Source organism: Lissotriton helveticus, chromosome 7, assembly GCF_964261635.1.
Source record: "Lissotriton helveticus chromosome 7, aLisHel1.1, whole genome shotgun sequence".
Classification (NCBI taxonomy): Eukaryota; Metazoa; Chordata; class Amphibia; order Caudata; family Salamandridae; genus Lissotriton; species Lissotriton helveticus.
Genome location: NC_136068.1, coordinates 1,580,229,870 through 1,580,256,412, shown reverse-complemented (window position 1 = coordinate 1,580,256,412; position 26,543 = coordinate 1,580,229,870).

Below are 26,543 nucleotides of genomic sequence, written 5' to 3'. Positions count from 1 at the left end.
ATTTTCGACAGTTGTTATGTAGTGTTCCGTCAGTTCGTTAACTTTTTCCAGGTTGTTGGGTGGCTTTAAGTCTCTTTCACAGCTTTCGACCAGTAGTTCCATATTTGCTTCTTTTGTGTCTCGAGTCCATTTTTTGGTCTTGACAGGTTGCCTGGTCCTACCTTTTCTCGTTGCGGGTATCATGAAAGTTATGGCGTGATGATCAGACCAGTCACATGGTGTTATGGAGTGGATTGTTGCAACTTTGTTTCTTGAGATTATCCAGTCTAACGTCCCTCCTTTAGAATGTGTGGGCAGTGTGCACGCTTGAGTGAGGTTTAGTTCAGTGAGGAAACCTTTAAGCATGTTGACCAGTTTGTCATTGCAGTTCTCCCAGTGCAGGTTGAAGTCGCCTAGGAATATGTTATTGGCAGCGTCGTTAGAGTTGGCTGTTATGATCTCCATTAACTCTGCTATAAACTTTGTGTTATCTCCTGGTGGGTGGTAGAAAGTATGCAGGTTGCACCATTGAGTGTTAGTTGATCTTATGTTAAGACCAAGATACTCACAGGATTCAAGTGGGTCGGCCTGAATTTGTTTAACCTCTATGTCAGATCGATGAATACAGGCTATCCCTCCCCCTAGCTTTCCGTGTCTATCCAGTCTCAGAACGTTGAATTGCGGTGGTATCAATAGATCCATGGTTGGGGATGAGGATTCCGTAAGCCAAGTTTCTGTAAGGATTGCCAGGTCGATGTCCTTGTTGAGGATGAGGTCCGCTATGTCCGATGCATGTTTGGTAGCTGATCGGCAGTTGAGTAGTAGACAGGATAGATGTTTTTCTTTTTTACTAGCGTTCACATTTTCGGCTTCGTTTGGTGTTAGCTGTATGTGCTGTAAATTGTGGGGGTTGGATGTTCTATCGTTTTTTCTCGCTGTTCTGTTAACGTCTAGTGGGACTGTTTGGATTCTCTCTTCCTCCTTGTGGTCCGATAGGTCATATGTTCGGATTAAGGCCAGCGTTTCCTCTTTAGATAATGATTCCGTCCTGTCTGGTCGGTTGTCTCTCTGTTTTAAACGCATGTTCGCCTCGATGCTCTTTCTGTGTGAGGAATGTACAAGATTTTGGATATCCGTGACTTTGGCGTGAATGTTCGCCGTCCTCTCTTCGATTTTTTCTATCGCCTGTACGGTATTCATAGTGGCTTGTGTTAGCTTGCTCACAAGTTTCTGAAGCTTATTAAAGTCCTTCTTGTTCTGGTGGGGTTTCTTTGGGGCGGCCGATCTGTACATCCGCTCAACTCTTCTCCTTTTTGGAACGGTTCTTCGTTGCGCTGCCATTTTCTTTATCTTCTCTTTTTGATTGTCTATTCCATCTCCATTAGGTGTGTCGTTGGTGCTGGATATGTTCTGAGTTGGTAGGATCGTGTTAGAGGTTGAGGGTCTGTAAGCCGCTGGTGTTGTATTAGCGTGAGGTGTAGGGAGGTTGATGGAGTTAGATAGGTCCTGTGTTGTTGGGAGTTCGTTTGTTGATGTAGGTGTGTACGAAGTTGGTATAGTGCTGGCGAGGGTTTGGGATGTAGGAAGGCTGATGTCTTCTGTCTCATCCAATTCCTGGTTGTTGGGTGGCGCTACCCTCACTGTCTCACCCTCTTCAGTCTCATCCCACTCCTGGTTGTTAGGTGGCGCTACCCTCACTGCCAGTGTATGATCTACTTGAGGGGTCTCATGGTTCGGGAGTAGGGGCGATTCTTCTCTAAGGCGCTGATTTTGTTCTTTGTTTGTTTGATAGGTAGACCTCTCAGTTCTTCTAGTCGTGTTCTCTGGTAGAGGCCTTACTAGACCAGTTAACTTTACCTGGGTAGTCGCTAGTGTTGACGCCGGCGTATGATGGCTCCTGGTTCTAATTGCGCCTCTGATTGTGACATCGTGAGTGTCTAGAGTGTCTATTGGTGGGGTTAGGAGAAGTTGATTACTCGGGTCGTCCATTGAGTCTTTTATCGATAGGAAAGTCTTGGCAAATCTCTCTAGATCTCGATTTGCTGCTTGTATCAGCACTGTTCCAGATTTATATATCGTGATGTTAAGTTCGGCTCTGCATCTTTGTGATGGTGCGGTTGACATTTTTAAGCCGTGAGGAATGTTTTTCGTAGTTTTTATGGTAAGCATCCTAGTGAAGGCATTGCGCCATTTAGCTGCTCTGGATGTATAGAATATGAGGTCATTCATTTTCGTACCATTAGTTGCATTAAAGTATAGGTCTGCGAATAGTATGTCAGGGTTTTTTCTCAGGTAGTCGTGTTTAAACTTCTTAGCTGCATTTTTAGTTAAATTATTGGGGTATTTTATACTCTGGGCACTCAAGCCAGTAGATTCTGGGTATCTTTCGCTCATTTTTGCTCCGTTCTGCATTTATTATGGTGTTTCTTTTTCCGTTTTATTCCAGGTAGCCCCACTGCTGATGTTATTTATTGCTGCTTTTAGTCCCAGATCTAGAATTTTTCCATTATAGTTTCACTGAGTAGTACTGGAAAAGGCTTCTCTTTTCCATAATTATTCCTCATTTACCTCTAGTAGTTGTACTTTCAGAGTGCTTATTAATTAATTCGCCAGCTGACATTTGTTCTGCTCTATGCTTGGTGTAAAAACAATCCTTGTAAGATGGCTGCCGTTATGTTTGTTCTTATACAGGCAGGGAGTCCTTTCTCACTTTCCACTTCTTTCTCTGGTCCAGCTTCCCTCATTGATTGGTCCAATTTCCATGGCTTTCCTCTAGTAAGTTAGATTGATTGCTGTTGCATGTAAACTTGCAGGGATTCCGCTTTTCTGTTGGTTGCACCTAATCTAGCCGAGTTCAACTTATCCCACAAGTGTGTGGATACTTATGTCAGATCCTCTGCGCTATATGTGTAAATGTTTATTTGTTACTTGTCCGCATTGGCCGCCATTTTAAGGTCAGGCGGGGCGGACTGCAGACCTTTCTCACTTTCCCGGTCTGTCTTGAAGTGCGGCGGGGGGGCGATGACTGGGCGCCGTGGGGCTGCGCCGCAGCAGCGCGAGTGCCCTCACCTCCTCGTCTCTGCGCTCGGTCCCCGATCCCCGTCCTGGGTCCCGGTGAAGCCGCCTCGTCCCTCTCACGGATCGGACCCCGTCAGCACCGCTCCGAGAGTTCTCCGCTCTCCGCCCGCTCCGCCAACAGTCTCCAGGGCGTCCGCTGATGCTGTCCCCGCCTGGGCGCCCCCGAGTCCCCTCTCGGTCCGGATGATGCCAGGCTGCTACCTCTCCTACGGAGGTAATCACAATATCTTCTTTTTCCTTCTGTTTCCGAGTCCTAGGTCGCCAGTCTTGGCAGGTCTCGGGCTGTAAAGTCGGGATGTTCAGGGATTTATGCCAGAATTGGCGATCCCAAATCCCGGAGCCGTTACCTAGGACTCCTGGTCAGCGGCCATCTTGAGAAGAGTTGATATTTACTGATGTTAATGACTAATTGATCTGGATTTATTTTTTCGTGGATTTCTTGTCCTTGATCGTTCCCGCTGTGCTCCTCGTAATCGGAGGTTCTTTCTCCCTCTCTTTTTCTTTTTCTTTCTCTTTGTCCTTTGTTCTGTCCTCTCCTGGGTCGCCTCTTAGTGACTGGCCCTGTTCTAAAAAAGAATTTGGTTCTGGTGGTTGGCTCATGGTTGGTTGCTGGGCTTGATCAGTATCTGGATAGGTTCTGGGTTGGGCTCGTCGAGATCGTTGAGAGTTGTCACTACCCGATGAGGATGTGTCTGTCTGAGAGTTGTATGGTCTGTTCCTTCTTTTTTGGGCGTATATATCCGCCCATGTATATACTTCCCCTAGTCGGTAGTCTAGGGTGTCCCTCTTATATTTTCGAATTTTGCGTTCGTTTATTTCGTTTGTGTGTTTATCCATTTGTGTTTTTATATCTTCCAAGATGGTATTCAACTCTTCCTCTGATAGCATTTTGGATAGTTCTGTAGACGTTTGTGTGATCTCAATGGTGAGTTCTTCCAGTATTCCGGATAACTCCTCAATGATCAGGAGAATAAGGTCCAGAGAACACTTATTTAGGATTTCGTACCATTTCTCCTGGAATTTCTTGGAGTTCTTGCACAAAGATGGTTTGAGGGCAATCCGTAGGCCCCTGGGTATGCGTTGATTACGATGGTATTTAACCAGTGTAGTAGCATGCAGTTGCTGGTTTATGCGTCTCTTGCTTAGATATATCAGTTGTCTGATATGTTGTTCTTTGGAGCGAGTAGTGGTTTCCTGTGCATTCTCTTCCCTGATTAATGCGTAGATACGGTCAGCTTCATCTGGTTTAAATGCAAATGTTGAGGCTCTGGCCTCCGTGCTTTTGGCGATATCTTCATATGTATTCATGTTGGTTTTTATGAGCGTGCTATCGGTCGTGGACACGAACTGTATAACAAAGGAAAATGGATCGATGCACAGCAAATTTTGTGAAATGTTACCGTTTTTTTGGGTGCAGTCACAGTATCGTCGCGTATCCCACGGCGTAAGTCTGTAAACTAACTGGTAGTGGGAACAGTGGGTCACTGTCCCATCCTGTGATGCACACGCTATTCCTCTTCTAAAGAAAGAGGTTCCAAACTTAATTCTGCTGTTTCAAATATGCTTTTATTCAGCAATGTTTATTTAATTTCTTCTTAAATAATTCTTTTATTCATTTTCGCAGCGTTTTTGCAGGTGTTTGTTACATATTTAATATGTCAGCACTGTCCTTCTATGAACATCCAATGCATTTCGAGGCGTAATCGCCTCTTCATCAGGGAAAGGATACTGAAATGTAATGAGACATGAAACGTGATAAGTGTTGGGCTAAATTCGTGGAGTGTAAGTGATACTATGGGGTATAAACGTGAGGAAAGGAAGGGGAAATTGTGGTTTGGAACGTGTCATATTACGGTAACACCTTAAAAAATATTCCCAGAACCTGTGTAACGTAGTAGGACATTATCATCATGGAGCTGGACTGAAACACCACACGCAGGCGGGCCGGATAGAGCAGGGCGTACTGGATTTTAAGTTCTCGTAGCCGTGCCTTCGCTGCAGTGAAGGACTGCCGTTGTTGCTGGACCAGTTTCGTGTAATCCGGAAAGATCAGGACTTGGTGGTTCTCATACATCAGGGGCTCCTTGGCTCGTGCCTGACGGAGGATAGTGTCGCGGTCATGGTAGTTAAGCAGTCTGGCTATGACCGGGCGGGGGCGAGCCCCCAACGGCGGCTTCGGGAGAAGCGCGCGGTGTTCTCGTTCAATTATGAAGCAACGTGAAAGGGAGTCCGGGGGGAGCCACCCCTCCAGCCATTGTGTCAGGAATGTCTCCATGTTGCCTTTCTCGCAGTCTTCCGGCAGACCCACGAATCGCAGGTTATTTCTCCGGGCCTGCCCTTCCGCGTCCTCGGCCCTGAGCGCAAGGCCCTTCTGTAGCCCCTCCAGAGTAGCCACTTTCTTCTTAAGAATTACCACATCGTTGCCACCTCTGTGATTCGGGTTTCAGTTTCCGTTATTCTGGCCACAGCATTACGTAGGTCCTGGTGGAGCAGTGTAACATCGGCCCCGACAACTCCAATTTTGGCATCAAGCATGTCCCTTGATTGCGTTATTGCTGCCATTAGGGCCGCATTGTCCGGGTTAGGTCCAGGGCCAGGCTGGCCCCCGGACGCCCCGGCTCCACCACTCGGCCCTGTAAATTTGTCGATGGGGCCCTGTTTCGTAGTACCTCCACTGTTGCCGCCCCGCGTCATGCTGAGCAACGGGTTCGGAGTCCAAGGACCCTCCGGCCACTTGTAGTCACCCCTCCGGCTAGGGACACCCGTAAGATTTCCTCGCCTCGTCCAGACCTCAGGGGAAAAGTAGAGACGTGTCCAAGGATATCTGTGTGGCTGTTTGTGGAGCCGTCCCCCCGCAGTGTACCACAGCCCTCTGCGACAGCCACAGAAGTATGCCCCCAGCACAGATCACAGGTCTAGAGAGAATGAGACCCCCGATGAGGCCTCACACCACAAGACCGCCGAGAGTCCCGGCCAGCAGGAGGGAATCCGGTCGGTAGAGAGTGTCTGAGTTCTGGTTATATCCTGATGTCGGCCGTGATCAGTAGCCCACTCCAGTCCGGACAGGCCCTCGGTCAGTCCACCTCATTTGCTGCCACGCACCCTGCCGCTAGGGGGGGGGGAGTCTGCAAGAAAGGGCGCCCCCAGGAGAAGGGGCGAAGGCAAGAGCCCCCTAGTTCTCCGGGGACCCCGGGCCCCCGCGGTCCGACCTGGCCGCCGAGTGGGTTCGGCCTGTCGCGATGAGTGTCTCCCCCCTCCTCAGTGGCGCCCGTCTCCCCTCAGCAGCTTACCCCACAATCTTCGGTGGTCCAGCTCCAGTCCGCTTCCGCGATCCCTCCGGAGCCCCCGACTCCTCCGTCCGCGTGAAAGGATCAGTAGGTCCGGGTAGCCGGCCCAGGTGTCGCGGCCAACCCCCGGCGCCGTCGCACTTCCTGCCGGACCTCACGAAACTCGAGGTCCCGGCTTCAGTGCGCCTCGCAGGCCCCACTGCATCAGGGCTCCCAGCGTCGTATTGTGTACCCTGTGTGCGCCCAAATCGCTACCGGTGGACATGAATCCTGATGGTGCAATGAGCAAGGGACTCACATCTGAGTATACCCTTCCACGCTTAAGGACAAATCGCTACCGGGGCAGCCTCTCCACCACCGACAGTGAAGCACCCGGTCTGGGAGTCCGCGGGTCGGGACGATGCAGGATAATTGGTAAGGATGATACGCAGGCGGGACGGAGCTCACTCAAGCCGCGTCCGCCATGCTTGCCGCCATGGCCCCGCCCACATTTTTAAGGACAGAAACGTGCCCGTCAATTAAGAGGTTTTTGTTTGAAGGGGCAGTCCTGTCGTCGACTTAACCCCTACAAGTGCAAATGATTGATGTCACCCTTTCCGCTGCCCTTTGTTGTGGCACGCTAAAGAAGATACAAGCTGAAAACACTGTTGTGTCCGTTATATTATTTCCAAAGGATGGATAGCGCCAACGAATGTTCTTTTCTTCATTTATCGAAGTCGCTCACGTCTGAGCTTGATCCATTTAGTGCATCGATAGAGTCACGGTCTTTAAACTTCTATAGGATGATCTATTTTGTTTTTATGTTTTTCTTAGAAATATCTATTGGATCCCCATCCTTTTCATTAGTATGACGTCACTTAAATATGCAGACACCTCCACCCGGCTACACATTGGGGCATAGTCTCAAGAATGTGTGATAACCATCGCCAAAGTTCTCAACGCAACTTCCAACATCGCAGTGTATCGTGGGGAAATTACGCTGTGTTAACCAAGCATTCTCAACACAGCGGTACCATGCGATAGTCTCCAGATAATGCGTCAACTGACAGCGGTATAATCAACGACATGCCGCAAAAATGCGAAACACAAACGCAAAAAAAGCTGCAATGAGGCCAATCACGATACTAAAATCAGCGAAAACCAGCACCAGGCCTGCAATTCACACGCGTTAAGGGGGAAAAATCACCATAAAAGTAGGAAAAAAATGGACAAACAAATGCCAAATAACAGCGAAGCACAATGGATGTTGCCGGAGCAAGTACGGAGGAGAACCAGAACCCCACAAGCACCCCAGAGGCCATGCCTGGGACCTCGGGGTCAGGGAAGGCCAAGGAGAAGAAGAGTAGGAAGAAGCGCTTCAGTCCTCAGGAAAACAGGATCCTGATAATGGAGATTGTAGAACACCATCAACAACTGTTTGTCACCCCCACTCTGTCTTTGGCAACCAAAAATAGACTATGGCAGTCCATCTCGGAAAAGGTGAATGCAGTGGGAGTGCAGAAGAGGACAGTGGAAGAAGTCAAGAGGCGCTGGAATGACGTCAAGTGCAAAACCAAGCTGAAACTCGCCAACAACCGGAAGGTAACAATGCAGACTGGAGGTGGGAGTCCTGCACCACTGGAGGAGCTTTACGACATGGAGGAAATGGTGTCAACAGTCATCAGTGGGGAGACGGTGACTGGAGTCGGGGGACCTGACACTGCTCAACATGACCGGACACAACAGCAACAGGGTGAGTAACGACCAGGGACTGAAGGACAAGGGAGATGGCCAAATGGCACACATGCACAATTGAGCTGAGCACATCTGCGGACAAACTATGCCCCACACCCCAACGCCCCCCAAGAGACCAATGTACCCAAGTATGCAACATCTCAGCACTGTATAAGCACAGAAGGCAAAGGCACACCGCAGGACAGGGATAAGGGGCAGGAAAACAGGGCAGCAGGGGCCACCCCCCCGAAATGCAGCACACACACATAACATGCAAAGCACAGCAACACTGACAACAATGTGGCTCAAACCGCAACACGTCCACAACAGAACACAGGACACAACTGGTGCCGACAGGGTGTAGACACTGGCCAATTGAATTGAATTGATGACCACCACTTCTGGATTTTTTGACTTTGGGAATGGATGCCAGATTAAGAGATTTGTAACGGAGGGCTCACTTGGGCTAGTAGTGCTGGATGATATTTCTAAGGATGGGGGGACCCAGGTTGTGAAATGATTTATGAGCAATACAGAGTGATTTAAATTTGATTCTTTCCTCGTCAGGGAGCCAATGGAGGGATTTGAGTGAGGTCTTGCGGATTGCATTTTAGGTATATCAAGCAGTAATCTCGCAGCCCGATTCTGGACGGTCTGAGCCTCGAGATGGTAGCCGTAGGGGTACCCAGATAGAGCGCATTTGCGTAGTCCAATCTGGACAAGACAAGGGCCTGTACCCTGGTCTTTCTTGCCCTGAGTGGAAGAAGAGGGAGGATTTTACGCGAGATTTGAAGGAGACCATAGCAAGTGGCGGCCGTCTTCCGCGCCTGAGGTGTAAAAGATAAGTCCTGATCCAGCCAAACACCCAGGCTCTTGACTTGGGTTTTGGGGGTGGGGGCCGGACCCAGGACAGCGGGCCAAATTTCTCTCATATCAAGCGGGGAACGATTTCCCAAAACCATAATTTCACTTTTATCCCCATTTAATTTCAGGAAGGAGTCCCTCTCCAGGAGGCTATTTCTTGAAGGCAGAAATTAAGGCTGGGGGATTACTATCCTTATTGTTGAACCCAATCACAAGCTGGGTGTCATCAGCGTATGTGACAATATGTACTCCAAAGGGAAGAACTGTTTCGGCAAGGGTATGGGTATAAATATTAAAAAGCGTAGGACTTAGGGAGGAGCCCTGGGGTACTTTGGAAGATGATTCATTATGGAACACTTGAAATGATCTATTATCTAGAAATGACTGGAGCCAGGCAAGAGCGGCGCCAGAGATACCTATACTGTTCAATCTTTGGATTAAGAGATGGTGGTTGACAGTATCGAAAGCCGCGCTAAGATCAAGAAGCAGGACTACCGCTGTGCCACCCAGGTCAATTATTTTTCTGGTATGCTCTACTACAGAAAGGGCGAAAACCCGTCTGAGTGTGATGGAGAAGATTGTGGGTCTCTAAGAAGGAAGACTGAATCATATTCACATATTTTTCAGTAATTTTACTTATCCCGGGCAGGAGAGAGATGGGCCAGTAATTTCCTAACACAGATGGGTCTGGGTGGGTTTTTTCAACAAAGCCTTCACCATGGCTTCCTTCCAAGCAGGAGGGACAATTCCTGATGCGAGTGATGTGTTAACTAGATCTAAAATAACCGGAAGGACTACTTATGCTACCTGTGTGAGCCTATATAAGGGTGCGGGATCTTTGGGGGAGCCGCTTTTAACTTTGAGGAACAGTTTTTCAAGTTCTGGCAAATCTACAGGAGGAAAGAAATCAAGGCTGGGCTGCCCGTTGACAGGGTAAGTGAATGGGGAGTTTTTATCTGCCGGGGGAAAGGAAGAGAAAATAGAGTTGATTTTGGTGATGAAGAATTCGGGAAGGTTGTCACACTGGGAACCTGCACTTTAGGAGCAGGCGGGAATAGGGGGAAGCTTTGAAAGGGATTTTACAACTTTAAAAATCTCTCACGTTGAGTTAGCTGCTGCAAGAATTTTTCCCTCGTAATAACTGGCCTGCGTGGTTCTAATATTGGCTTTAAGAAGGTTAATGTTTTTCCTATATTTTTCTTTTCAATCTGCGGAAAAAAAAAATTTCACGCTCTCTCAGTTATTTTACAATTCTGTTTTAGGACTCGGAGAGCATCCGTAAACCAGGGTTTTTTTTGGTTCTTAGCCTTGATTTTAAGGTCTCTTTCAGGAATAAGGGAATCCAAGGAACCTGTGATCCAGCGGTTACAATTGTAATTGGCTGTCACTATATCTGCCGAAGGAGCCGGCTTGGAGGCTTTTAAAGTAATGGCCCATTTTTCAGATGACAAATTAGACCAGGGCCTGACTTTTACGGAGATGGGGGCTTTTACCATAATTTTGCCTGGAGGGGACCATGTAAATGGAATAATAAAATGATCAGACCAGGGAACCGTTATAGGGTTTTCCCCAACCAGAGTATCCAGGTTTGAAAAAATGGCGTCCAAAGAATGGCCTTTAATATGAGTGAGTTTGGAGACTTTATGCGACAGCTGGAAGACCGCAAGATCTTTAATAAGTTCTGCCGCCGGGGTGTATAAGGGGTCGTCAAAATGGAGATTGAAGTCTCCAAGTATAGAGAAGTTAGCGGTTGAGCTGGCTAGGTTAGCAACCGAGTCTGGAAAAGACTTGCAGAAGTTCAGGGAAGGCCCAGGGAGTCTATAGATTAACATGCCTGTGAATGTAAGAACAGGACTAAATTCGATGGTGAATGTGACGTTCTCGCACTCTATAGCAGGGCTACTCAGAATTTTGCAGGTCAACTTGTTTTTATAGATGATAGCGACTCCGCCACCTCTTCCTACAGCGCGGTCGCACCGTATAATGGCATACCCCGGGGTCAAGGCTTGGACATGGCCAGCGTCTGAGTTAGAAGAAAGCCATGTTTCTGTGAGAAAGATCGCCTCTGGTACGTCTTCTTCGAGAAGAATAGAGATTTCGGTAGCATGACAGGGCAAAGATCTACAGTTTATTAAAAACATTTTAGAATTCAATTTGTTAGCGGGGGGCGCATTGTGTCCTAATTGAAGGCCACAATGTGAGCAAAGTAAACGAGGGCTGTACGGGGCAATGGCGTGTTTACATGCATTCACCAGTGGGGGGTTCAGATGGTGAAGTGCCTCTGGGCTATAAAAAATCCGCTGGACGGCTCGGGGACCAGGGTCTGTGGCCCCTGGCCCCGCCGGCCGCGGACGGGCGCAGACGGGCTTTCCTTTGGTGCTCCTTCGTCACAAGTGGCATTGCAGGGAAATGTGAGATGACTATGTACAATTACAAACACACGCACGTCTGTTGTCGAAATGTACACTGTCCCCATCAAATAGTCAGTTGCTCTATTGAGGCCTTTTAGCGCAGTCAGATGAGTGCAGAAGGCTCAATTTGTATTATTATTAGGCACATATTGTCCGGCGCTACTGGCCATTTGTGTGGCAGCCCATTCGAGGGTGACTTTTCAAATAGTTGAGGTTTCGTGACACGTGGTGGTTCCTACTGTCATCGGCGCAGTGCTCTGCACAGCTGTGTAGGGTAAAATGAGGCCCTCACCCCCTGCAGAATGTGGCGAGAGGCCACCGAGTCTCCCATAACTGACAGATATTCATTGATTTTGGGCTTAAAGCCCCCACCCTTCCCCTGCTGCAGAAACTTGTGGTAGGCCCTGGCTGTGCAGTGCACGCCTGTGTGCACGCGCTGCCTAGTGATGCGCTGTGACATTTTCCTCCAGAGAGTGCCGGGTGGTGCAGTTCTGTGTGTGAATCCAGTATTCAGTGAATAAGTGCAGTACTAAGTAATGTAGCGCTAATCTATTTGAAGTGGTCTGCAGCGCTGTGCTGTGGTGTTTTCTAACTATAAGGGGAGTGTAGTGTGATACGGTCGGAGACTGGTGTTTTATTTCGTGAGTGTGCCAGTACAGTTGAGTGTGTGTATGTGTCTGGGTGGGGGTTTTTAGTAGGGAGTCGGGGAGAAGAGAGATGGTTGGATAGGTGTACTAGTGTTGCGAGTGCTGTTCGTTAGTTTAGTCAAGGGGAAAAGCTATATATATAGCTAATATGTCATCACTCAGCAAGGAACAAAGCATTCTGTGTGCTTGTAGATACACCAATCCCGGTAAGGTTTGAATCGCAGTAGTGGCGGCTCTGCCTTTCATCCTCCCAAAATGAATAAAATGGTGGTAACCTAGATTATTCACAACCCTTTGATAACAAACAACGTATCGCCAGACATCTATGTGTTGTATTTCACCAACTAATTGTTACCAGGATGGTGAAGGGCTACGTCACCTTCACTTGACGCCAGAGCTCTGACGTGAAGTGCCAACCTGCTTGTGAAGTGGTGTGAGGCATGGTGGCGTCAGATTCTGCAGCCTGCTGTGTGACATCTGGTTTGTGAGTAATGCCTCCACCAACCCCCTGGAAGAAGTGCTTCCCCACTGGTTTAGGTTTTTTTTGTGGGGAGGTGCGCGAGGGATGTTTCTTCTGGCTCAAAGCTAAGCCTGGGCGGCAGATTCCGTTCCGCTCGCGGAATTTGCTGGATTTGGGTAAATTCGCGTTACGCGGAGAACACGAAATTGCCCAAAATTCTGCGTAACTGTCTGCCAGAGTTCATATTATGAGCAGAAATGTACTTTGTGACAGCCCCTATTAGCCATTGCTTGAAGAAAGCATCATTCACATGTTTGATCATGCCAGATGGGTATTAAAGCTTCACCATTACCTGTTGTCACTAGAATATTACAATGTTGCGGACGACATGCTGACCTACAAAAATATTGTGTCCCCAGTATCGAAAACCATTACATAGTCAAAGTATACAAAGGGAAGTATAGATTTACTGTTCCTAACTCCACATCTCGGTATTTCAAGGGTCCAGCGGTAGTCTCTAGCTGCACGCAACATTTTTGCAGGTCGATATTTCAACCGCAATATAATGACTCTCCTCACTATTAGATGTTTTGGTCACCCTGCCGACAATGCAGTGCATGGATGATGAACTAAGTGTGTCTGTAAATCCCCATAAATATTTTTGATCCCAAATGTGATTTTGCTCAAGCATGTTATATCACAGTGCTACATTCTTTGCACTCATTGTCGTTTGGCACCTAAAAGTGGTTTTTGCACATGAATGTGATTTTGCATATACATTTAATTTGTGGTCTTAAACATGTTCCAGACTCATACTTGTGTTGCACAGAGGGTGACTTTGCACCTCAAGGTGCTGACCACCAAATGTTAGATCATACCGAGGCTTATGTTTTCCATCTAATGTGACACCATACTGCCGCATTTTCTCCCTCTACTGAATTATTATATCAATGGCTACATATTGCAGCTGAAGCTCCGTCTCAATATTAAAAACCTACATGTTTTTGGGTGCTCTTATTACAGCCACCTTTTCTATAACAAAGAGCTTAATATCTGATCAGACACCAGAATTCATGTAACAATACCCGAGACATCTTGTCCCCCTCACCGAACCTCCACTCAAGTAACATCAACATCTAACTCTGACTTCCAACTCTATATCCCTAATCAATGACAAATACCATAGTCTCAGACTTCGCTCCATTAACACTACTTGCTTTATGTATTTATTTTTTGCTAAATTAGCAATTTGCTTCTTAATCTCAAGTTACACTGTGAGAAGTTGGCCTGATGTGCAGTGCTCACTATTCTAGTGATCACTATATATCAGTCCAAACAACCCTTATTGATGATTGGTTGTAAGTCAACCTTATAGACCAGCTATCCTAGTAGCATGGATACGAGCAGTCTAAGGCTAAGACTCTAGAGGGCGTGTTAAGCCAGCTGTTTTACCATCACATTACCCCTTGAACACCCAGTGAAAGGACACCACACAAGTTGTTATGAAAATAAACAGTGTATTTATTTATAACAAGACTACCCTGGCTCTTTATGAGAAAGGGAGCTAAGCACACAACAAAACTCTTATAAAAATACTTCAAGTCGCACAATTTACACAAATGCCCGAGGGGCACGAAAAACCATATACTACAAAAGTGGAATGCGAATTACTAGCAGGTAAGTAACGATTCTCAGAGGCTTTAGAAACACTAGGCCTACAATACTGAACACTCAGGTTAGGAGCAGGAGGCCTAGGGGCGCCACGTGCAGAGTGGGAACTCTCACGCGCAAGGCGGGAAAAAGCCTATGGAAGCTAGTATTCACAAAGTTAGTGTTCTCGGGCGAACCCGACTAGGTAGGTCAAAAACGAAAGTGGATCTGGACCCTTGGATAGTGAGGCTATGCTGAGGCACCGAAATGCCGAAGTTACCTAGCCCAGCGGCTGCAGCTGCATAGGTCTGAAAAGACGTCGGGATTCTCCGTTGACGAACCAGGAGCCTGAAGGAAAGGAGTTGCTGGCAGGCGACCAGTGAAGATTGTTCGGGTGATCCAAGCCTGGATCGAAGATAGATGACACCTGAAAGCAGAGGGGACCAAGTTCGTGACTACTAGCCAGTAGTCAGGTGGCACCAGGAGGGCACCGGATGGTAGTCACCTCGACTAGGTGAGTGGGCGACGCTGGGCTCTGTAGTCTCACGGACCAGGAGGCGTTGTCGGCGACCAGGATGGAGGTACGAGCTGTCCCACGATGGATGATGCTCTCGACGTCGCTGGACCCAGGATTGGGGCAACAAGTCTTGGCAAATTCAAGCCCACATGGTGGACCTAAAATGGCGTCTGGAGTGGACCAGGAGGGTCCGGGGTGCTCCTCTCTTGGAAGGGAGCAAGGGCCAGTCTGGGGACTTGCAGCAGACCGCAGTGTTCTTAAGATGGTGCCTGCGGATGCAGGGTGACTACTCCTTAGTCACAAGGGAGAATCTTGAAGAAGAAATCTTGATGTCCTTTCGTAGAAAGTAGTTTCAGGATTCAAAGATGATCTGATTTGGAAGGGGGCCAGTTCCTACCTTTATCCTGCAAAAAGGGGCTGGCACGCGACTAAGTCCTGCCCTATGGGTGGGACTAGGAGGGGGGTGGTTACACCCCTCTCCTTTGGCGGGCTTTCCCCAGGCCAGGGGCTGGAGTGCCCCTGGAACTGGTTTCAGCCGGCCTATGCACAGTGAGCACCGGGGTGCCACTTGCAGTCACCTTCCTCTGACGCCCTGCCTACCTAGGATACACAAAATCCTGTCTGGGACGGTGCTGGCACCGCCCCTGGCAGGAAACCCTTTGTCCTTGCCTCCTGCTCTGGGAGGACTCCCAGCAGCAGGAGGGCAGACTTGTGTCTCGGTGGCAGCATCCATTTTGTGGAGCTAAGGCTCTGTTTGACTTTAACCGGGGTTACAGGTTACATCCATGTCGTGTCCCTCTAGAAGGGTGGAATGCTAACCCCGTCGCCAGAATTGGCGAGGGGTTAGTATTCCAATTCGTATGACACCTTACTCGACATGTTTTGATAAAGCGATACCAGAGTTGGCATATAACCGCGAGGATTATAATGCACTTAAGAGTATATGGTATGCGATATCATGGAAACGGCTAAGGGATGGATCCCGAAAGCCGCAGACAGGCTCAGCTCATGCCAGAGCACCATCTCACACGATTCCAAGCACTCTACCTTCAGGATTGTTAAGGCCTGCCATAGGAGTGGCTGATAGGAGATCTGTGTGTCCATTTAGGTTTAGATATAGGAATACTATATCTACAGCAAGGGGTGATTACACCACCCTGCCCCAGCTGTCGTGCAGCCAGTTGTGTCAGATTTAGTTAGTCATTCCAGGGGTGGCATAATACATGCTGCAGCCCCTGGGAGACCTCTGGGTGCACCTCAGCCCTGGGTACAGGGACTTGAGAGGGCCCAGTGCCAATTCAGTACCTGGGTACAATTTGGATTAGAGAGAACAGCTAGGCTGTGGGTCTGATTAGCAGGCCCACAGCCAGGGAAAGTCGTAAACCAGTGAAGCAAAAAGCAAAAATCTGGGTGATCATAGGATTGCAGACCCTACTCTCCTACATGACCCCCCCCCCCCCAAACTTTGGGACAATAAACTAACCTTGACCAGGTGAGTCTTCTTGCTCTAAGTGGAAATACCTGGAGAGCCCATCAGCATTGCTGTGATCAGTACCAGGTCTATGCTCCACTGTAAAATCCATCCCCTGTAGGGAAATGGACCACCTAAGCAGTTTGGGGTTTTCACCCTTCATCTGATTTAGCCACAAGAGGGGCTTATGGACGGTCTGAATGGTGAAGTGAGTGCCAAACAAGTAGGCCCTCAGCTTCTTCAGGGCCCAAACCACAGCAAAGGCCTCCCTCTCAATAGCTGACCAATTTTTCTCTCTGGGGGTCAGCCTCCTGCTAATGAAAGCAATAGGCTGGTCATTACCATCAAAATTCAGTTGAGACAGAACAGCTCCCACACCCAACTCAGAAGCATCTGTTTGGACAATGAATGGCTTGGAGTAATCTGGACTCTTAAGGATAGGTGCTGTGCACATGGCCTGCTTTAGGTCATTGAATGCTTTCTGACAGCTTGCTGTCCACTGAACTTTCTTTGGCATTTTCTTGCTTGTCAGGTCATTAAGAGGGGTCACTATGGACCCATAATTTCTGACAAACTTTCTGTAATAACCAGTCAGGCCCAAGAAAGCTCGAACCTGAGTCTGGCTGATTGGAGGAGCCCAGTCCTGGATGGCCTGTATTTTACTCTCCAATGGCTGAACCTGGCCTCCACCTACAAGGTGGCCCAGGTATACAACCTGTGTCTGCCCTATCTGGCACTTAGTGGCCTTGATAGTGAGGCCTGCCTTTTGCAGAGCCTCTAACACTTTCCTCAGGTGGACCAGGTGATCCTCCCAGGTGGAGCTAAAGACAGCAATATCGTCAAGATATGCTGCACAGAAGTCATCCAGCCCAGTGAGGACTTGATTCACCAACCTTTGGAAGGTGGCAGGTGCATTTTTCAAACCAAAGGGCATTACCACAAATTGATAATGCCCACCAGGGGTAGAAAATGCTGTCTTGGGTTTGGCCTCCTCAGCTAACCTGATTTGCCAATACCCAGCTGTCAAATCAAATGTACTTAAGAACTTGACAGAAGCCAATTTATCTATAAGTTCATCTGCTCTTGGTATTGGGTGGGCATCAGTCTTAGTGACTGCATTGAGGCCTCTGTAGTCTACGCAAAACCTCATCTCTTTCTTACCACCCTGGGTGTGAGGCTTTGGCACTAGAACTACTGGGCTAGCCCAAGGGCTATCTGAGGGCTCAATGACTCCCAGCTCCAACATTTTCTGCACTTCTGTTTTGATGCAGTCTCTAACATGATCAGGCTGTCTGTAGATTTTACTCTTGACAGGCAGACTGTCTCCAGTGTCAACATCATGGGTACACCAATCAGTTTGGCTGGGTGTCAGAGAGAACATATGTCTGAAGGATTGCAGAACTTGCCTGCAATCCTGTTGCTGATGCTCAGTGAGGCTGCCACAAAAGACAACACCATCTACTGATCCATCATCAGGATTCTGAGTGAGCAGGTCTGGGAGAGGGTCACTCTCCTCCTCCTGTCCCTCATCTGTGGCCATGAGCAAGCTCATGTCCTTCCTGTCAACATATGCCTTGAGCCTGTTTACATGGAGCACTCTAAGAGGGCTCCTGGGAGTTCCAAGGTCCACCAAGTAGGTAACCTCTCCCTTTTGCTCAATGATGGTGTGGGGCCCAGACCATTTGTCTTTGAGAGCTGCTGGGGCCACTGCCTTCTGTCCTGGCTGGTACACAGTCAGAACAGCCTTTTGGTCATGCCAAGCTTTTTGGAGTTCTTGTCTGGCCTCAAGGTTTTTAGATGCCGTTTCCATATACTCAGCCATTCTGGAGCGGAGACCAAGTACATAGTCCACTATGTTGGTTGCAGGCTTTTTGAGAGGTCTCTCCCATCCTTCCTTTACCAAACACAGGGGTCCTCTTAAAGGATGCCCATACAGAAGCTCAAAAGGGCTGTAGCCAACCCCCTTCTGTGGGACCTCTCTGTAAGCAAACAAGAGGCAGGGGATCAGGACATCCCATCTTCTCCTAAGAGTTTCAGGTAGCCCATGAATCATCCCTTTGAGGGTCCTGTTGAATCTCTCAACAAGCCCATTGCATTGTGGGTGATAGGGTGTGGTGAACTTGTAGTTCACACCACACTCCTTCCACATTGCAGTCAGATATCCTGACATGAAGTTTGTACCTCTGTCAGAAACGACCTCCTTAGGGAAGCCCACTCTGGAGAACACTCCAACTAGGGCCCTTGCCACTACAGGTGCTGTAGTGGTCCTAAGTGGAATAGCTTCAGGATACCTGGTGGCATGGTCCACCACCACCAGTCTAAACTTGTGCCCTGATGCTGTCTGGGGTTCCATTGGACCAACAATGTCAATCCCCACTCTTTCAAAGGGGACCCCCACCACAGGTAGTGGTATGAGGGGGGCCTTTGTTGTGCCACCTGACTTACCACTGGCTTGGCAAGTGACACAGGAGCGACAAAACTCCTTGGTATTCTCATTCATGTGGGGCCAGTGAAAGTGTGAGACAAGCCTGTCCCAAGTCTTTGTCTGACCTAGATGACCTGCAAGGGGAATCTCATGGGCCAAGGTGAGAAGGAAACCTCTCAGAGACAAGGGGATGACCAGCCTCCTGGTTGCACCAGGCTTGGGGTCTCTTGACTCAGAGTACAGGAGTCCATCTTCCCAGTATACCCTGTGGGCACCTGTGGCATTCCCTGCAGCCTCAGCAGCAGCCTGCTGTCTGAGGGGTTCAAGGGAAGGGCAGTCTAACTGTGCCTTCCCCAGGTCTTCTCTGGAGGGTCCCCCGGAGCCCAGAAACTCAACTTGATCAAGTTCAAGCTCTTTAGGCTCAGTTTCCCTCAGCTCTCTCAGATCAGCCTCCTCAGAGACTTGATCCTCAACCTGGGGCAAGGGGGAAGGCAAAGCCTTAACCCTACTGCTCTTCTTCTTGGAAGGTGTCTGGTCCATTCTTTCAGGATCCAGCACCTGTTCAGTGGGGCATCTTCTGGCCTGTGACCTAGTCACAGCAAGCACATGTGCTGGCAAGCCTAACATCTCCATGTGAGTCCTCTGCTCCACTTCTGACCATAGTGATGACTCCAAATCATTGCCCAACAAACAATCAACTGGGAGGTCTGAACTGACTACAACTTTCTTTTGACCCTTCACTCCACCCCAGGAGAAAGCCACAATCGCCATACTATGACTGGTAGTGACGTTGCTGGCATTGGTCACCAGGAAATCTGTACCTGGCATGATCTGTCCAGGGTCCACAAAGTTAGGTGTCACCATGGTGACACTGGCACAAGTGTCCCTATAGGCCTGAGCCATCTTGCCATTAATCAAAGGTGTCTGCCTGTATTTGCCCAAAGTATTGGAACTTATATCAGGGGATATATCCATATCCCCTGTACAGACAAGGACAGCCTGAGTGAGTGTGCCAACTAAGTTGTCAGACCCCTCAGTTCCCAAGGTTAACCCAACTATTGCCTTGGGAGGTACACTACCACTACTGACTGTACTAGGGGGTGCAGTTGCCTTAGGGGCTGTAGTGGTAGGAGTTTGTCCTCCTCTCTTGGTGCACTCACTAAACCAGTGAGACTTACTTTTACAGTACTGGCACCACCTTTTTGACTGGCCTTCTTGAGTCTTCTTCTTCTGGGAAGCCTGACCCCCACCCTCTTTGGTTTGTTGGGGACCTGGTGAAGACTTCTGGTCATTTTGTTCACTCTTAGCATTACCCTTCTGGTCTGCTTTCTTCTGACCACCCTGGTTCTGGTTCTGGTTCTGCTTGATCCTTGTTCTGACCCATTTGTCTGCCTTCTTTCCCAATTCTTGGGGAGAGGTCAGATCTGAATCAACAAGGTGCTGGTGCAACAACTGGTTCTGACAATTATTTAAAATTTGTTCTCTCATCATGAGATTGTACAACCCTGTGTAATCAGTAACCTTGCTACCCAGCAACCAGCCCTCCAAAGCCTTAGTGGCACAATCCACAAAGTCAGACCAGTCCTGAGACTGAGTTTTCTGGGTGTCTCTGAACAGCAACCTGTACTGCTCAGTGGTTAAACCAAACCCATCAACCAGTGTACTTTTCAGGACCTGGTCATTGTTAGCATCCTCTACTCTTGTAGTGAGGAGCTTATCTCTACCTTTACCATCAAAGGAGAGCCACAGTATAGCTGCCCACTGACTCTGGGGAATGCACTGCACAGTGCAGGCCCTCTCCAAAGCAGCCATCCATTTCTGGATGTCATCCCCTTGTTTAAAGGGGGGCACTATCTTAGTCAGGTGTTTAGTATCTAAACCCTTCTCTCTATCTCTTGGGAGATTGCTGCCACCAGTGGGAGCTAACCCACTCATCTGCTGCTCTCTAGCAAAGGCAAGCTTTTCTTTGGCCAGGGCAAGTTCTTCCCTTTCAATCCTCAGAGCAGCCTGTCTCATTCTAGCTTCATGCTCTATTCTCTGAGGGGAAGTCAATCTCCTCTGTGGAGAGTTCCTTCTCCTCTGGGAAGAGGCATTAGAGTGCAGAGATCTATTGGAGTCGCTAGAAAGAGATCTATCTCTCCTAACTCCAAGGTTAGGCCTACTTAGGGTCAGTACTGGGGGTCCCCCAGATCCTAGCACAAGCAAGTCTAAGTTGGCCCTAGTTAGCCTTCTGACTACCTCAAGACCTTTGTCTACCTCGTCCCCAGAGAGCTCCTCTTGATCCTCCTCCTCAACTGCATTGGCAGTGTTGGGGAGGTCTGGATCCCCAGAGGTACCCTCTAAGGCTGGCATATTCCCATCTAGCTGAGAAATCTTTCTCGCATCATAAGTCTCTAAGAGACCTATTAAAAAGGGAATGGTGGGGTTAGACCCCTGTTTCAGTTTCCTGGAGGTACACACTTGTCTCATCTCCTGGAAACTGAGAGCTGCATATCTTGATTTGACCTGTGGAGGGTCAACATCCACAAGGGGAGTCTCAGTAGATTCTCCTTGGGTAGACATGCTTTTCTAGTGAGGTGTAAGTGGTGCACTTACCTACACTATATGTTTTCCTACTGATCCCTTGCTAGAGTTGTAGTTTAGGGTGTGCTAGGCCCTAGGAGCTACAACAGCTGGTTCAGTAGAACTCAGAGTATTCTAAGCTAAGTTATATGTACCTTAGTACTTATGTGATCTTTCACAAGATATTCTTAGGATATGTGTGGTAAAACAACAGCAAGCTCAAATCCCAACCGCTGCTCACCAATGTGAGAAGTTGGCCTGATGTGCAGTGCTCACTATTCTAGTGATCACTATATATCAGTCCAAACAACCCTTACTGATGATTGGTTGTAAGTCAACCTTATAGACCAGCTATCCTAGTAGCATGGATACGAGCAGTCTAAGGCTAAGACTCTAGAGGGCGTGTTAAGCCAGCTGTTTTACCATCACATTACCCCTTGAACACCCAGTGAAAGGACACCACACAAGTTGTTATGAAAATAAACAGTGTGTTTATAACAAGACTACCCTGGCTCTTTATGAGACAGGGAGCTAAGCACACAACAAAACTCTTATAAAAATACTTCATGTCGCACAATTTACACAAATGCCCGAGGGGCACGAAAAACCATATACTACAAAAGTGGAATGCGAATTACTAGCAGGTAAGTAACGATTTGCAGAGGCTTTAGAAACGCTAGGCCTACAATACTGAACACTCAGGTTAGGAGCAGGAGGCCTAGGGGCGTCACGTGCAGAGTGGGAACTCTCACGCGCAAGGCGGGAAAAAGCCTATGGAAGCTAGTATTCACAAAGTTAGTGTTCTCGGGCGAACCCGACTAGGTAGGTCAAAAACGAAAGTGAATCTGGACCCTTGGATAGTGAGGCTATGCTGAGGCACCGAAATGCCGAAGTTACCTAGCCCAGGGGCTGCAGCTGCATAGGTCTGAAAAGACGTCGGGATTCTCCGTTGACGAACCAGGAGCCTGAAGGAAAGGAGTTGCTGGCAGGCGACCAGTGAAGATTGTTCGGGTGATCCAAGCCTGGATCGAAGATAGATGACACCTGAAAGCAGAGGGGACCAAGTTCGTGACTACTAGCCAGTAGTCAGGTGGCACCAGGAGGGCACCGGATGGTAGTCACCTCGACTAGGTGAGTGGGCGACGCTGGGCTCTGTAGTCTCACGGACCAGGAGGCGTTGTCGGCGACCAGGATGGAGGTACGAGCTGTCCCACGATGGATGATGCTCTTGACGTCGCTGGACCCAGGATTGGGGCAACAAGTCTTGGCAAATTCAAGCCCACGTGGTGGACCTAAAATGGCGTCTGGAGTGGACCAGGGGGGTCCGGGGTGCTCCTCTCTTGGAAGGGAGCAAGGGCCAGTCTGGAGCAACCAGACCAGCAACAGTGATGTCGTCGGGCGTCGTTAAGAAGGCCACAAGCCAGCGGGCTAGTAGCCAAACAACGCGGTGAGCAGCAAAAAGCAGAAGGGCCCCACGCAGATCGTGGAGATGCTGGGAGGCTGAACTTCGGTGCTGGGGCTGCTCAGGGTCGGGCTTCTCGGACCCCAAAGCTCTCACCAGAGGATCCCTCGGCGGTCGTGCTGGAAAGAAGTCGTGCAGTCTTGAAGATGGCCAGTCCCTCGAGGTCTCGTCGCACCCACGGTTCTCAGCTTAGCTGTGGAGGTGGGTAGAGGTCAGAGGTGCCAGGGAAGCCGGTTCTCGTCGAGCTGGGCAGTCAGATTCCGGAGGAGGGACTTGCAGCAGACCGCAGTGTTCTTAAGATGGTGCCTGCGGATGCAGGGTGACTACTCCTTAGTCACAAGGGAGAATCTTGAAGAAGAAATCTTGATGTCCTTTCGTAGAAAGTAGTTTCAGGATTCAAAGATGATCTGATTTGGAAGGGGCCAGTTCCTACCTTTATCCTGCAAAAAGGGGCTGGCACGCGACTAAGTCCTGCCCTATGGGTGGGACTAGGAAGGGGGTGGTTACACCCCTCTCCTTTGGCGGGCTTTCCCCAGGCCAGGGGCTGGAGTGCCCCTGGAACTGGTTTCAGCCGGCCTATGCACAGTGAGCACCGGGGTGCCACTTGCAGTCACCTTCCTCTGAAGCCCTGCCTACCTAGGATACACAAAATCCTATCTGGGACGGTGCTGGCACCGCCCCTGGCAGGAAACCCTTTGTCCTTGCCTCCTGCTCTGGGAGGACTCCCAGCAGCAGGAGGGCAGACTTGTGTCTAGGTGGCAGCATCCATTTTGTGGAGCTAAGGCTCTGTTTGACTTTAACCGGGGTTACAGGTTACATCCATGTCGTGTCCCTCTAGAAGGGTGGAATGCTAACCCCGTCGCCAGAATTGGCGAGGGGTTAGTATTCCAATTCGTATGACACCTTACTCGACATGTTTTGATAAAGCGATACCAGAGTTGGCATATAACCGCGAGGATTATAATGCACTTAAGAGTATATGGTATGCGATATCATGGAAACGGCTAAGGGATGGATCCCGAAAGCCGCAGACAGGCTCAGCTCATGCCAGAGCACCATCTCACACGATTCCAAGCACTCTGCCTTCAGGATTGTTAAGGCCTGCCATAGGAGTGGCTGATAGGAGATCTGTGTGTCCATTTAGGTTTAGATATAGGAATACTATATCTACAGTAAGGGGTGATTACACCACCCTGCCCCAGCTGTCATGCAGCCAGTTGTGTCAGATTTAGTTAGTCAGTCCAGGGGTGGCATAATACATGCTGCAGCCCCTGGGAGACCTCTGGGTGCACCTCAGCCCTGGGTACAGGGACTTGAGAGGGCCCAGTGCCAATTCAGTACCTGGGTACAATTTGGATTAGAGAGAACAGCTAGGCTGTGGGTCTGATTAGCAGGCCCACAGCCAGGGAAAGTCGTAAACCAGTGAAGCAAAAAGCAAAAATCTGGGTGATCATAGGATTGCAGACCCTACTCTCCTACATACAGAAAACAATTTCTATCTCAGGGAACCATGATCAGAAATATGAGTTACACATCACCCTGTAAGAAAATGGGACGGTCTGATCCAATCTTGGGGTATCAAACTTTGTATCTTCAATGTACTAAGGGTTTCTAAAATGGTTAGGGACGTATACTTCGATACTATGGCTACCATCTTTGCTATGACTGCTAGCCCTAGCTTATCATTTCTCGCCTTCATCACCCACTATTTGAATAGAGGATATTTTTCAGCATAGCCTTAATTGGACTTGCCGCTCTCCGCAGGGGGTATACAGTTTGAATGGTGCGAGTCTGCATGAAATGTCTTAGAAAAGATAAACAGTTGATTTTCTCAGCACCAGCACTTACACCGTGTGATATGATATGATAGCAATTTCTAACGTGCACAGCTACTCCTGGGAGTTGCCCGATGAGTGCAGTGAGACTGGAGTATGAAAAGGCTTAGATTTACACAAAGAGCCAGGTTTGTGTTTCTGCTTAAACCCTATGCAGCTGGACATGTTTGTTTCCTCTCAATGGATGCCAGTCAAATGGGTTTGGGTGCTTTCCCATTGGGTTAATGATAAATAACAAACAGTGGTATTTTCCTTTATGTGTCTAAAGCAAGCAGAGTTACATTAGCGCTATAGAAAGAGAGGGATTGGCTTGTTAATGAGCATTAGAGACATTCTTATGGGGTACCCATTTTGACATTTTCACAGATCACAAACCACTGATACACATTTTAAATGGGAACAGATCTGGTAAGGCTACGGCCAGACTAGCTAGGCTTCTCTTCCGCTTGCAGGAGTTTAATTTCACAATTAAATGTATTCTTGGTAGGAGAAATGTAAGGGCCAATTGCCTTTCAATAAAGCCACTGAAAGAGATTCCACAAGATGAAATCATAGATGATGTAGAATGTGTAGTGGCCTCAATTGAAGATGTGTTAATATCTGCTGGTGTTACTTCACATAAATATTGGTTGAATGCAATGGAAAAGCAGGATGTTTTAATATGGCAGCCATGGAGTTTGTCGGAAAGGGTTGGCTTAAAGAAAGTTATATGATTTCATCACTCAAACCTTTTGCACAGGTAGGCAGTGTACTCTCCCTAGAAAGAGGAATAGCGATGCGCATTGACATGTGTGCCACCCGTTACCAACTGATGAGAAGTTTTTAGTGGTCTTTATTGATTATTTTTTTAACTGGATTTTGTTAGGAGTTTACAGTTGCACCTACAACATTGTCAGTAGTCAACTTTTTAAGGAATGTATTTGAAATCAAGGGCCCACTTAGAGAACTGGTAACTGACGATTGAACACACTTTACATTCTCACAAATGAAGAATTATAATGAATCACATCATGTTAAGCATTTAAGCGTGGCCCTTTACTCTCCAAGATCTAATGGTCTGCTGGAGAGGATGAACACGTTTTTGAAAGAAGGCATTCAGTCAGCTCTTGTCATATACTCACCTGCGTGGAATATTTCGAGACAAAAAATGGGGACATATTTTATTACACTACACAACACTACTGCCATCGCTCCATTCCGTCTCTTGTGGAAGAGACAGCCCAAATCAAAGTTGTGTCCGGGATGGGTTAAAAGTTTCAGTACAAAATATAAAGGTTGTTCGTGCAAAGTTAATGCAGAAGTTGCCAACAAGATTGTATGTCAGCAATCTGCTCACAAAGCATTCTGTGGCCATAAACATCATGTCAAAATCAGAAATTTGAGAATGGAGATTAAGTTTTAATCAGAAAATCAAACAAAGTGAGACCCAATCTATACTGCACCTGTACACGTAGTCAAGGTGGCTAAAGGGTCATTGTTATTGAACAACAAGGGATGGTGGAGTAAAAGAGGTTTAGTGAAAAATTCATTTGAACAGCACATACATTAATTAAATGTAAAGGAGGACTTGATGGCTTGCTACAGGATTTCTTCTGGTGCCCACGATAGATTAATATTACAGAGCCAGAGGTTGAAATCGGATCTGGGAATGTTGGGAGTTTGGATAGACAAGAGGACAATTTCTCCTGTTTAAGGAGTGCTTTCTGTTTGTGATAGTGGGTTTCAGTCTTATTAGTTGATTACCACCAGAGAACATACAAGCATGGGGTCTGCAGTTGAACAGTTCGATTTAGGTTTAGGTTTAGGTTTAGGCTGTAATCTCTAGACTTCAACGCGTTCAGAACGCTGCCACCAGGGCTCTGGTTGGCTTACCAAGATTTTTCTCAGCCAAAAAAATCATCCACAAGCTCCATTGGCTCCCTGTTGCTCAGAGAATTAAGTTCAAGTCTCTTTGTCTTTCGTTCAAAATCCTGAAACACTCTTCCCCTCAGATTTTGAAGCACCTCATCTCTTTATATGTTCCATCACGGTCTCTGAGGTCCTCTGGTCTCCACTTGGCTACAGTACCGCGTTTCAAGAGGTCTAGGATTGGCGGCCGCTCTTTTAGAGTGCTTGCTGCCAAGTTATGGAACTCCCTTCCTGTCCATATCCGTATGATTGACGGACTCTTGTCGTTCAGGAA